The 14,817-nt window shown below is 47.1% G+C and overlaps 1 protein-coding gene across 1 annotated transcript in view; it reads right to left on the bottom strand.

The window, feature by feature from the left end:
* SERAC1 (serine active site containing 1) overlaps positions 1–5,697 on the bottom strand; it is a 109,539-nt gene extending 103,842 nt beyond the window's left edge. Inside the window, exon 1 of the mRNA XM_075596995.1 lies at positions 5,344–5,697. The gene's annotated coding sequence lies outside the window, so the exon portion shown is untranslated. The remainder of the gene's footprint in view (positions 1–5,343) is intronic.
* Between the last annotated feature and the right edge of the window lie 9,120 nt (positions 5,698–14,817).

Genomic DNA, 14,817 nt, shown 5'->3' with positions numbered 1-14,817 from the left:
AACATCACGCTGCTGCAGCCGGAGATCACAGATTGAAAAGACTCCAGCGAGTGCAGCAGCGTGGACGCCGCACTTTGCAGCCAATGGTAGTTTCAAGACTTAACAATACCATTGGCCGCCAGGGGTCGGTGATGAACGCGTGAGCAAGTCGCGAAGTGCGCAGTGTGAACGGGGCGGGGCCTTAAGCCGAGTTTATAGTGTGGTCTACAGCGACGGGACCGCGTGACGTCAGCCATCGCCGTCCTACAGCGATTTCCTGCACTCTGGTGCAGGAGACCAGAGATCGCGACCAGGGGTCGTGGCCGTGAGCGGTTCGCCCTCATTGGCTGAACCGCTCGTGACGTCACCCCTCAATCGCTGGAAATAACAAAATCATGCCGTCGCCGTCGTGGCCATTATGGGCACCTGCGACGGACAGCATGTACAGTACTTACTATGGCACTGCACAACGTCGCAGTCACTGTAGCAAGTACTATAAACTCGGCCTTAGAATGCACATGCTCCAATCCATATATACTGTAGGATGCACTAAAATAACCATAAATACTAGCTTTCTAGAGCATAAACTGGACATTATGGCTGGATACACCAAACATAGAGAATCCAAACATTTATTAAATCACTAAAGATCCTAAAAGGACTTAATATTACATTATATATGTGGTACCTATAGATAATACAGATGGGGACAGTTAAAAAAAACTCGAGACCTACTAGATCCACTCGTTACATACTGATTTGCCCGCATATATTGAAGATTAAGTTCAACTCTTTTTATACATAAATAAATATATGTAGTTTTTGTTCCATGCAGATGTTTATGGGCTTTTATTTACGTTTAGTATTTTAATCTACCCCATATAAAGGGGCAAGATTTTTTTGTTTCATTTTATATTTTAAAACATTTTATAGGTATGAAACATATAGTGCATTTTTTCAATTTTACATCAAATTTTGTTATTTTTTTTAAAACACACGCATTTTTTATTCTACAATTTTGGATGATTTATTAAATTAACTTTCCTCTGTAGTTATTTTATGTTTTACGCCATATTTTAGATCTCAATATTTTACACATTATCTTTTATATATGATTATCCATATCTTATTATATATTTGTGAAAGCACTGTATGCCTGTCTGCATCTTCCTGTGTCCCTAGGGGAAATCTCATTGGTCCCTTGGGCCGCCCGCCCCCACACCTCTCATTGGCCTGAGGCGGTGTGACGACACACACACACACACACACACACACACTGTTGCTTGGCCTCACTCTCCCCCGTCAGTTGGACCGCAGCTCACCTTCCTCTCCCGGTGCCCCTCCTCTCCCGGTGCCCCCCACTCTCTCCCCCCTCCCCACCTCACCCAAATCCCCACGCTCCGCAACATCCCCAGCCGCACCATCACCCTCACTGTTAACCGCTCCCGGAGAGGGGAAGCGCGGCCCTCCTGCTCAGCAGCAAACTCCAGGCTCCTCCCCTCTCGCTCACAACGAGGAAAAGCGCGGCGCGGCCCGGGCCTCCTGCACTCCCCCTCACGTGCGCCGGCTCCCGGAGAGGGGAAGCGCGGCCCTCCTGCTCAGCAGCAAACTCCAGGCTCCTCCCCCCTCGCTCACAACGAGGAACGGAGGGGAAGCGCGGCGCGGCCCGGGCCTCCTGCACTCCCCCTCACGTTCGCCGGCTCCCGGACGGAGGGGAAGCGCGGCGCGGGCCTCCTCCTCACGTGCACCGGCTCCCAGACGGAGGGTAAGCGCGGCGCGGGCCTCCTGCCACTCTTGCCCCCCCCTCGCCAGCTTCCCGAACTCACCTCCTGCCCCAGCCAGATGCCACGGGGTCAAGGTAAGTCACCCACCGTCTCCCACCCACGCACTGTCACCCAGTCACCCACACACCCACCCAGTCACTTGCACCCATTCACCCAGTCACCCACTCACTCACCCACCCACTCACTCAGTCACCCACCCACCCACACACCCACCCACCCACTTTCACCCAGTCACCCACCCATTCACCCAGGGGAAGCCCAACCCTGTCGTCCGCCCCCCCAAAATTACATCCAGGGCAACGCCGGGTCTCTCAGCTAGTCCTCTATAACTAAAATCATTTCCCAGATATATATATATATATATATATAAGAGATATAAACTTCCACTACATACATTCCAATGTGTCTGGGCAACAGATGATTGAAAGGTGAGCCGAAATGCGTTGGGTTGCTTAACCACCCAAATCGTGACTATACAGCACGTAGGTTTCTACTGTAGGATGACGGACACACCGAATGAGGAATCAAAACAGCCGAAGCCCGCAACCAGATTCGATGAAAAGGAGGTGATTTGAATGCTTGCAACCACCAGTAGTTGTGATCCAGTATGTCTTCTTAAAGACACAAACTTGTGAGTGCGGTTTCTGCAAATCTTTTATTATTATTCCTACAAATAAAAACGTATTACACTATTGGAGGCGCTCTTGCGCTGTGTCTTCCAGGACATTTTGGTAAAAAGGTGGAAGGACCTTTGTTACAAGCTGCAACACCAAATAGTAAACGGAACTCATGGACTATAGGACCTGCAAGAAGGTCATTCTTTATCTTTATTACTCATAATGGGTGGGTGATGCTCATCATAGATGTGCTCATTGCAGGGCTGCTGGAGCTATCAAGGGAGTGGGAGTGCTGTTCTCCATGGCTTTACAAACATGCCCATGCACACAATCTGACAAAGTATGGTGGTAATCTGTTGTGCAATTACTGAAATAGGATTTTTTTTTTTTTTTTTTAAATAAAAACCACCCTGCAGCCCCCGGTGCTGATAGGCTCACCAGCGCACCACGTGATGCGTCACTGATCGGGATCACAATCCTCTTACATCCCCTGTCGGCTGACGCGTCACAGTGCGTAGTGAGCCTGGCAGCGAGGAGGGACAGGTGAGTGACGTGCACGCGGCCGCGCGCGTAGTCGGATGCAATGGGACCGCAGCCTAAGGCTACATTTATAGTGCCGGTGACGGTCGTTGTAAAAAATCAAATTGAGATGACTTCCAGCGATCGCGACCAAGCCGTCGCGCCTACTATAAGCGCACGCGGCGGCAATGCATTTGTTTTGCCGCCGGCACTATAAGTACAGCCTTAATTGTCACATATGAAGTATATGTGGTGTTAATCTTGGCGTTACAATTGGCGGTGAAGACTACAAGAACTGAACTTTGCACAACAAGAACTCTGCAACTGTGAGAACGTGACGCTGTAAATGCTCTGAAAATGTGTACACATCTATAGACTGTTTCTAAGCTGCTGCCTTTATGAAGCGCTGAGTGCACTACTGTGTATATCTATAGATATAGACATACATTGTGTTCCTTGAGGGCTGGAGTTGGAAACCTATCAATACTCAATCATGCCAAGTATACCTTGTATTTACAAAAAAAAAAAACTGTTCATGTATCGCGAACATATCTGTATTATTGCAATGTCAGTGTTTTACAGTAAATATTTCCCTCAAACAATCCCCGATTTAACATACTGACTTGAATGGCAAAAGAAAATGTTTCTACGCAACGTCACAAACTTCCAACAGGTCACTTCCTTTCGTTAGTGCCGGATCAACACGAACACACTTCCACGCAGAACCCCCACGGTTGTTTATGGTGTTGAGATGTAGGGTGAATTTAGGAGTATATTCCATTTAAATCTTACTGGGAGTATAGGTGCATACAGACAACACAGAATTGAGCCAGCAAATGAAAAATACATTAAACTAATCATTATGACTTTTCAAGCCCCAAATTATTAAACCTATCAAATTTTATTATGAAATTAGCCAACATTTTCTATTTTTGTGTGCAACATATTAGATACATATATATATATATATATATATATATATATATATATATATATATATACACACATACACACACACACACACACACACACACACACACACACGACAAGCTCGGGTTAAGGGTTGAGGGAAAGAATCCAGTCACACTGACGTACAGCATGAGGTGAGAGGGTGCAGATGTGGTCTAAGGTTTAGAGCAGGCGGGGCAGAAGTGCAGGGTGAGGGTTGCAGATAGAGGCTGGGGTAGAGCTACAGGGTGAGGGTTTCAGATAGGGGGGGTGTTGTAGGGTCAGGGGTGCACTTGCAGGCCGCAAACTTACTTAAAACATGCAGTGCCTCTATAAGGGCTTCCTCTCCTCTGCTGACATTATCAGCCTGCTCACAGGCGAGGTGCGGAGAGGCAGGAGAGCGGCACTGCACCCGCAGGTGAAAAGCTAAGGCGGCTGAAGCACATTTCTTGCACCTACCTCTTTCCAAAAATTGATCCCCCTCTGCCTGTCTCCTATGCAGGACCTGTCTCTCCACCCCACACGCTGAAGACACGTGATCCCTGTCACATGACTGCACTTCCCGAGCCATCCTCCTGCTCCGGGCTGTCTGTCACTTCCCTCCCTCCCTCCTCTCTGCCGGCCCTTGTTGTGTGACTGTAATAAGAGACATGATGTAAAGGCTGCGCTCTCCTAGCAGACAGGCTGCATTACTACCAGCAGCAGCAGCAGCAGCAGCAGCAGCAGCAGCAGCAGCAGCAGCAGCAGCAGCAGCAGCAGCAGCAGCAGCAGCAGCAGCAGCAGCAGCAGCAGCAGCCAGGCCGCAATGTAAACATCTTATTCTTCTTACAGGCCGAATTGAGGCCATTAACCCTTCGCTGACAGAGGGGTCTCAGGCCATCTGGCAGGTGGTCTATTCCAAACAATAATAGAATAAATATGTTCCTAAATGGAGCCGTCAGTGTATGCAGCGCTGCACATAGCCAGACCCCAGCCAGCAACAGACCCCCCAACGATTCTTAGTATCTGATTTATCAGTGTCGGAGGCACAAGGATCCCTTTAAAAAATATACATAACACAAAATGTTCAGGGCACTATATGGGTGTAGCCCTGTTTCCCCCTAAACAAGATGGCTACTGGTGCTGCCTTTACCTGTTGGCTCATAAGGAGCCTGAGCCTCCGCCACGGAGAGCCTGAGGTGCAATAATAACGATATCGGTGCAGTGCCTCCACCCGAGAGGGATCCCAACGTAAAGGGAGGAGCCCGGCACAGGACCAATTAACAATACTAACACACAGGGTAAAATAACAACACCTTTACTGGGCAACATATGTCTTAACGCTCTATAATGATTTCTAATGGTACAACTACCCTTCAGCCCTGCACGGCCGTGACCCACCACCGCGTAGCCCACACGGTGTCCCAAGAGTCCCATTCCCAACCCCCAATGTGTGAGACCGCGTGGTCCACTATGGAAAGTGTAGTAATGGTTGGTGCACTTGCTGAAAAAGGTACCTGCCGAGTGCTCCAGCACCTGGGCGCGCTGACGGGAGAACAGATGGGGATCCGCCGATCCAGCTTTGTCGTCCGCCTCCGCGTGGGTTGGTATCCCACTGGAGTGTCCCACCGTGATGACAGTCTCTGTATCTTCCAGTGTGGTCTGCTCCCAGACCACGATGCTCAGGGATTGCTTGCTTAGCAGCTGTGTCCCTAACTACTCCAATGACTAATCGGGCAAGGTCCCTACCTAAGGGCCTGTCCCTATAGCAGCCACAAACTATACTTGTGAGTTGGGGCCTAGGGGGAAATCTGGCCTAGTGCAGAGGGTCACAGACCCCTGCACACTTACCTCCTCCCCTATCTGTGTCTCTGCTCCGACTGCCTCTTCCTTCCCCAGCGCACGGAATGTATCAAACCCTGCAGGGGAATCGGCCGCGCTATTGGTTCCCTGGTGTCAGGTGGTACTCCTAAGCACTATGGGGCTTGTAGTCCCCACGGAGCCTCTCTCTATGGGCTGCCTCGTGCGTTGCCTACACTGTGCCTGCGCAACCCTGCAATGGCCGCCGCAGCTCTACTGCACACGTGCGACCCTCGCGATGCGCGTGCATCACCCACATCATCCCTCTACAGCAGCGGAGGTAAACAAAGGGGAATGGGGGAGCCAGAGGGGGCCCTGGTTACATGGGTAAGGTAATAAGACAAATAACTTATTTAAGTAGATCAGGGTGCTAGCAGTGCAGCCATCTAGCAACAAAATAGATACAAAAAAGAAAAATCCGCCGCACTCACCAGATTTGATCAATATTATCAGGTTTAATTCATCTGCAAGCATCGGGGTAAACACAAGAAAAATGGAGCAACGTTTCAGACATCTCGGTCCTTTCTCAAGCCCCTTGAGAAAGGACCAGGAAGTCCGAAACGTTGCTCCACTTTTCTTGTGTTTACCACCCGATGCTTGCAGATGAATTAAACCTGATAATATTGATCAAATCTGGTGAGTGCGGCGGATTTTTCTTTTTTAAATGTTATATATATTTGCAGAACCTTGCTGTAAGGCATTTATTTGCATTAAAACCAACAGCTTCCCATGTTATATACTATATAAACACATTTTAAAAAAACTGTTTTTTTTTTTTTTTTTTTTACTTTTTTTTGTTAATGAACCCTATAATAATATTGAGAATTTCTTGGGAATCCCAACTATCTCCAGGGCCGCAGACTTCACACCTCGCGAGCCCCTGTATTTCCCCCTGTCTCACTCTTACTCCCTCACCCCCTCTCTTACACCCCCACTCTCACTCATTCACTCCCCCCACACAATCCTCCCCATCCCCCAAATACACAAACATACAAATCCCATCACCCCCAAATACATACAGCCCCCCACCCTCCAAATACATACAAAAACCCACCCCCAAATACATACAACCCCCTCCACCCCCCAAAAACATACAATGAAATCCCCACCCTCCAAATACATACAAACCCCCCACCCCCAAATACATACAAAACCACCCCACAAATACATATAAAAAACCACCCCACAAATACATATAAAAAACCACCCCCCCAAATACATACAAACCCCACCACCCTCAAATACATACAAAACCCCACCCCCTAAATACATACAAAACCACCCCACAAATACATATAAAAAACCACCCCACAAATACATACAAACCCCCCACCCCTAAATACATACAAAACCACCCCACAAATACATTTAATAAAAAACAACCCACAAATACATACAAACCCCCCACCCCCCCCACATACATACAAAACCACCCCACAAATACATACAACCCCCCCACCCCCTAAATACATTTTTTTTAAAACACCCCCAAATACATAGAACCCCCCCACGCCCCCTAATACATAACCACCCCCCCCCTTCCCCGAATAAATACAAACTTGCCTACCTTGGGGATGGTCTCTGGCCAGGTTTGGTCGCTGCAGGAGGCCCGGACTGCTGGTCCTCTCGTTGCCGCTGGGCCCCGGGTCTCCCCAGCTCCAAGCAGCTCCCTCACTGACACCAACACTGTCCCACGCCAAGCTTTTGACGCCGGCACACGCCGGGCCTCTCATGCCTGTGCGCTTCGGAAGCTGAGCCTAGCTTGCTGACATCAGAAGCTCGGCGTGGGACAGTGTTGGTGTCAGTGACGGAGGCCCGCAGCTGAGGAGAGCCGGGGCCTGACGTCAACGAGAGGAGCGCCAGCCGGGCCCCCCGCAGCCACCGGGACACATCCTGGCTCTCTCCCACTGTCCGCGGCCCTGACCCTCTCTAACAGTACGTCTGGGATCAGATACATTGTGAAGAACCAAAACTCTCTCTAATAGCGCGTCTGAGATCAGATGCATTGTAAGGTACCCCAACCCTCTCTAATAGCGCGTCTGAGATCAGACGCATTGTAAGGAACCCCAACCCTCTCTAATAGCGCATCTGAGATCAGACGCATTGTAAGGAACCCCAACCTTCTCTAATAGCGCGTCAGATCAGACGCATTGTAAGGAACCCCAACCTTCTCTAATAGCACGTCTGAGATCAGACGCATTGTAAGGAACCCCAACCTTCTCTAATAGCGCGTCTGAGATCAGACGCATTGTAAGGAACCCCAACCTTCTCTAATAGCGTGTCGTCGGATGCATTGTAAATTCTTCTGTATTTGGTACAATTTTCAATTGAACTGAAAATTGCAGGGATGCCCGGAGAACCCCTGTTGAAAAACACTGATATAGAGATAGGAAAAGAGATAGATTTGGATTCATAGAGCTAGACCAGTGGTGTGCAACATGGTATATATACTTGCACATAATCTAAAGGAGCAATCCAAGCACCTTTTTTTTTTTTTTGTTACCCAGGATTAAAGCAGGGGGTTTCTGGGGCTAAATCCCATTAATTTGAGCACCAAGAACACTGCATCCAGAGATACTTACCTCCGTAGTCGGTGCCGGTAGCTGCTTCAGTTGAGGTACAGTAGCTGGGCTTTAAGGGTTAAAGTTCCTGTGTCAAGCAGGTCAGTAGGACGCTGAACCCGATGACGCCACCATAATTTAAGCCCTGGTAACCGAGCGGAGCAGCTACCAGCACCCCCTATGGAGGTATCTACGGAAGCAGGGGGCCCCCGGAGTTGAAATGAATGGGGTTAAGCTCAATCCTGTGTTAATTTTTTTATTTATTTTTTAAAAGCTGTGATTGCTGCTTTAATCTCTGTAAAAATGACACATTTGATCAAAAAAAAAGATACCTATCTGTTATAACAGCAACAAACGTTTCAATTCAAGTTATATAGAGCGTTACAAGTCATAACGCAAATCTAGAGCGGAGCAGTGAGGAGGTAATGTGAGAGGGGGGCGTTGGGGGGCGTTCTGACAAGAAAATTACTTATTCAAGAGATTGATCCGGGTTGTCTATTTGAGCCACGTGTGCACACATGAATAATACCAACACCGGTTATTATTAGTAAATGCAATTTATTGGTCACTTAGCTTCAGGTCTAATCGGGATCTCACAGCAATCAGAATTCCGAACAACATCAACAACCAGGGGACCCCCATCATTTTGTCGATAAAATGTCTGGTAAATATATTCCTGTGATCACGTTTGTACTGCGCGAAGAATCGAGTACCGGGTACACCCTCAGTCTCCACAATTGAAGGTCTGAATTTTACATGCCGGACAAACCTGCACAGGGAACACATTCAGGCATTCGGCCAACATCCCACCTAGGGAAGCGAGGGAACTAGCACTTCTTACAACAACATCTTGTTCACAGCTAAAGCAACTTGATTTAAACATATCTGTAACATTTTAGTAAGAGACGAAAGTTAACCCATCATGCACCAGTGAAGGGTGATGTGAGTGGGGGGGGGGGGGCAGTGAGGGGAGGATGCGAGTGGGTTGGAGCAGTGAGGGGTGATGTGAGAGTAGAGGGGATGTGAGTAGTGGGGGGAGCAGTGAGGGAGTGATATGGGAGAGTAGCAGTGAGGAGGTGATGTGAGTGGGGGAAACAGTGAGGCGTGATGTGAGTGGGAGGGGAGCAGTGAGGGGGTGATGTGAGAGTGGAAGAGTAGCAGTGATAAGGTGATGTGAAAGTGGGGGAACAGTGAGTGGGAGGGGAACAGTGAAGGAGTGACGTCACAGTGGGAGAGCAGCAGTGAGGGGGTGATGTGAGAGTGGGAGCAGTGAGGGGGGTGATGTGAGAGTGGGAGCAGTGAGGGGGTGATGTGAGTGGGGGAAACAGTGAAGCGTGATGTGAGAGTGGGAGCAGTGAGGGGGGTGATGTGAGAGTGGGAGCAGTGAGGGGGGTGATGTGAGAGTGGGCGCAGTGAGGGGGGTGATGTGAGAGTGGGAGCAGTGAGTGGGGGAAACAGTGAGACGTGATGTGGGAGTGGGAGGGGAGCAGTGAGGGGGTGATGTGAGTGGGGGAAACAGTGAGACGTGATGTGGGAGTGGGAGGGGAGCAGTGAGGGGGTGATGTGAGTGGGGGAAACAGTGAGACGTGATGTGAGAGTGGGAGGGGAACAGTGAAGGAGTGACGTCACAGTGAAAGAGCAGCAGTGGGAGGGGAGCAGTGAAGGAGTGACGTAAGAGTGGGAGAGCAGCAGTGCGGGGGTGATGTGAAAGTGGGAGGGGTGATGTGAGATTTGGTTGAACAGTTAGGGGGTGGAGTGGGAGTGGAGCAGTTAGGGGGTGATGTGGGGGTGGAGCAGTGAGGGAGTGATGTGGGGGTGGAGCAGTGAGGGGTTGATGTGAGAGTGGGGGTGGAGCAGTGAGGGGGTGATGCGAATGGTGGTGGTGGTGGGGGGGTCACAATGAGGGTGTAGCTGCCTAATGCAAAAAAAACAAATATTCTTACACAAAAGTTCAAAATATGCATAATTCACAAAAATCTGGTGGATCTGCACTGGAATCAATCACTGACTTTATGTTCTACCAGCCAGTTGATTCTCTTCTTACAATTTGGATGAACTGCCTTTGCCTCGCATGCTCTTCCTGCACTGACTGTAGCCCCGCCACCATTCTCCTCTGTCACGTTCTCTTGCTTTCCCCGCTCGTCTGTAGCTCCGCTTCCTGTCTGTTCTGCACCTATGTGCTCCCGCTGCAGACTGGAAGGAGGAAGGGTGGAAGGGACCAGGGAGAAAGGAGGTTGGCGGCTAAAGATTTAAGGCTGCGGCCAGGCAGAGAGCGGGCGCACTGGCGCTCGTCTGCGGAGACGTCATGCGCTCTGCTGAGCCGGGCGATTTATCGCCAGCTAGGGGCATGTCGGGGCGTGGCCATGACGTAACGGTGTTGGTTCGCCCTCATTGGGTGAACCGCTCACGTGACGCGCCAGTGAGTGGCCCAATCAAATTTGCTTGCTTCGGCAAGCAGCTAAGCACAGTGCTTGCGCAGACGCTCGCTCACACTGACCACACACATTGCGACAATGTGTTTCATCACAGCCAGTGCAATCCCGCTTGCTCAGCGCCACCATGGACGAGGCCTAAGGCTGCGTCCAGGGTGAATTCAGCCGGGCGGAGGCGCGCTGAGGCAGGCTTGTCGGGGGGGCGGGGGGGGAGGGCCTGTGACGTCATGGAGCTGGTTCGCCCTCATTGGGCTTACCGCTCACGTGACCGGCCCTGCGCTCCGGCGAGCGCAGAAACTAAAAATCGTATAAGACCTACGCTTCCGCACGCTTGCGGAAGCGTGCGCAAGCCCCTGCTAAAGCCGCTCTCATTGCGGCTGCAGGGGCTCACTGCCGAGCAGCAGCGCGAGGCCTAAGTCTGCTGTTGCCCACCAGTCACTTCCGGTTACGGGGCGCTCGCCGGGACCCGGATAATGCTGATGTGAGGAGGGCCTCTGAGTGAAACGCGTAGTCGCAAGTCGCTTTGATCTGACGTCACCACGGGACTCCTGCACCGCCCCCAGATAAGCAGCTACTGAAGCAGAGACCCTCCTCGCATCGGCATGATCGAGAGGTCGGAGCCAGAGTGAGCAGACAGTAACAGACCGGGTGACATCACAGATTGTTTATGTGTCTATATTCTTAGGACACTGTAGTGCCCATATTCCGCATCAGATCGCACAGTGGGAGTTCTCATCTTTCCAGACAGAATCAAGCAAGTTAGCCACTGATTTCTGAAATGCCTTCTTTACACCGAGACCATGTGAATTTCCATCTGAAAGATTATCCCTCCATACATCTCTCAAATTTAAAAACTTTATTTGCACTATGTTGTGTTTTTATTTGTTTAATATAGATATGTCTTGTTAAGAACGATTCCTATTAGTTTATATACTACATCTACGGATGCTATCTATACAGTGGACCATCTCTGTTCAAGTCTGTATATAGGTATATTATTAGCAAATCTTAATCCTGAGAATAAGATCATCGTTAAAATAGTTCCCATGGTTTATGGGGACATATTAGATAGACTTATAATCACATTAAGCTGTATACCCCCTTTTTTTGCATATATTTATGTGCTGTCATTTGTGTGCACCTCTTTTCTGGTCTCTATGATCCCAATATCCTTTTCCCATTCGTTATATCTTATATAGTTTTTTAATTTTGATGTATAATGTATTGTGATGTGTAATATGTTGAATTTAAGCAGGTCATTTAGTTATTATTGGGCCTGTTTTTCTAACGAGTAAACATCCATAATCAATTAACTGGTGATTTATGGGGCTTAAATAGCCGGACATACCATCCTTGATTTATACCCCCGATGAAGAGACCCACAATTTTGAAGTCTTGAAATGCGTAGGGCTTATGGCACAGCGTGGACACCGTAGCAAGGAAAAATTCTGTGGTGACGTCAGCAGAGGACACTGAGCAATGACGAGTCAGAGTCAGGTTTGCGAGGCCTACCTGCAAAGATCAGAACCCAGTACCAGTGAACAAGCGGTGATTCGATTTATCACTCATACGAGTTTCATACTGTAGCTTTATCTACAATCATTAGTATATTGAGATACAAGTGGTAGACAATACAAATCTAATACAGGAAAAAATATCAACGCTCCTTGAAGTTAGCAAAAAGAGTATGAAGCACAGTATGTAAAGAGAATAATCTCCTCAAAGGCTTTTAAAATGTGTAGGTTAGCCAAATTATTTTACTGCATCAATCTGACGCTACAAAAATGTTATAAATGAAACATCAAAATGTATAACTTAACTCTAAAGCTGCAGACCAAGCAATATCCTACATGTATGGTTTTTTTTAATAAATAATTTCTGTAGTATGAGACAATACTTGTAGCATTTTTTTAAACCACTCTGACATTTTTAATGTATTATAATGTAACAAGCATTTTTTTTCTATAGCAACCATTTACAAAGTCACATTCCCTGCCTCTTCTGAAACATGCTCTGACACACCCCTTTTTGAGCCCTGCCCCTCTCTAGCAGTGCACCAATTGTATCTAGTGACTGCCTGGTCACATAGTTACATAGTTACATAGTTACATAGTAGATGAGGTTGAAAAAAGACGTACGTCCATCAAGTTCAACCTATGCTAAATTTAGACAACAGATACTTTATTCTATATCTATACTTACTTATTGATCCAGAGGAAGGCAAACAAAAAACCCCATTAAGGGGAAAAATTAATTCCTTCCTGACTCCAAGAATTGGCAATCGGATTAATCCCTGGATCAACATCCTTCCCATGTATACTTATTTGGTATATCCCTGTATACCTTTCCCATCTAAAAAGATGTCCAACCTTTTTTTGAACAAATCTATTGTATCTGCCATCACAGTCTCCATGGGTAATGAATTCCACATTTTAACTGCCCTTACTGTAAAGAATCCTTTCCTTTGTTGCTGGTGAAATTTCCTTTCCTCCAACCTTAAGGGATGGCCCCGAGTCCTTTGTACTGCCCGTGGGATGAATAGTTATTTTGAAAGCTCCTTGTATGGTCCCTGAATATATTTGTATATAGTTATCATATCCCCTCTTAGACACCTCTTTTCTAATGTAAATAAATCTAATTTAGCTAGCCTCTCCTCATAAGTTAGAATGTCCATCCCCTTTATTAATTTGGTGGCTCTTCTCTGCACTCTCTCTAGTTCCATAATGTCTTTTCTTAGGATTGGTGCCCAAAATTGTACTCCATATTCAAGGTGTGGTCTTACTAATGCTTTGTAAAGGTGCATAATTATGTTTACTTCCCTTCCATCCATTGCCCGTTTGATGCAAGATAAGATCTTGTTTGCCTTTGCAGCTACTGCATGACATTGGGCACTATTGCTAAGCCTGCAGTCTACAAGCACTCCTAAATCCTTCTCCATCAAGGATTCCCCCAATATATCTCCATTTAATTTGTAAGTCGCCTTTTTATTCTTGCATCCCAAATGCATAAACTTACATTTATCTGTATTAAACCTCATTTACCTGCCCACGTTTCCAGTCTCTCCAAGTCCTTCTGAAGAGAAATTACATCCTGCTCTGATTCTATTACCTTACACAATTTAGTATCATCAGCAAAGATGGAGACTTTGCTCTCGATCCCAACCTCAAGGTCATTAATAAACAAGTTAAAAAGCAGGGGTCCCAGTACCGATCCTTGAGGTACTCCACTCACGACTTTAGCCCAACCTGAAAAAGTTCCATTTATGACAACCCTCTGTTGTCTGTCCTTTAACCAGTTTTCAATCCAGGTGCATATATTATTACTGAGTCCAATTTTCTTTATTTTGTACACCAACCTCTTGTGTGAAACCGTATCAAAAGCCTTTGCAAAATCTAAGTAGACCACATCAACTGCATTACCCTGGTATAAATTCCTACTTACCTCCTCAAAGAAACAAACAAGGTTAGTTTGGCAAGATCTATCCTTCATAAATCCATGCTGACTATTACTAATAATTTTGTTTTCCATTAGGTATTCCTGAATATTATCCCGTATTAAACCTTCAAGTAGTTTCCCTACTATTGAAGTCAGGCTTATAGGTCTGTAATTCCCCGGGTGTGATCTAGCTCCCTTTTTAAATATAGGCACCACATCTGCTTTACGCCAATCTTGTGGTACTGAGCCTGTGGAAATGGAGTCCTTGAACATTAAATATAATGGTTTTGCTATTACTGAGCTTAACTCCTTGAGAACTCTTGGATGTATGCCATCGGGGCCAGGTGCCTTATTTACTTTAATTTTTTCAAGTCGCTTATAAACTTCTTCCTCAGTTAACCAATTGTTCATTAATATGAAGGTTGTGGCTTCCTCCTGTGGCGCTACTATTGAACTTGATTCTTCCCTGGTAAACACAGAGGCAAAGAATTTGTTTAATATCTCTGCTTTTTCCTTATCTCCAATAATCTGCCTACCCATCTCACACTGAAAGGGTCCTATATTTTCTTTTCTCGTTTTTTTGTTATTAAGGTACTTAAAGAACTTTTTAGGGTTGACCTTACTTTCTATTGCAATCCTTTTTTCATTATCCATTTTTGCTAATTTAATTGCCCATTTGCAATTTTTGTTACATGCCTTATAA

The sequence above is a fragment of the Ascaphus truei genome, chromosome 4, assembly GCF_040206685.1.
Source record: "Ascaphus truei isolate aAscTru1 chromosome 4, aAscTru1.hap1, whole genome shotgun sequence".
In the NCBI taxonomy this organism is placed as follows: Eukaryota; Metazoa; Chordata; class Amphibia; order Anura; family Ascaphidae; genus Ascaphus; species Ascaphus truei.
This window is presented reverse-complemented; position numbering and strand designations above follow the sequence as displayed.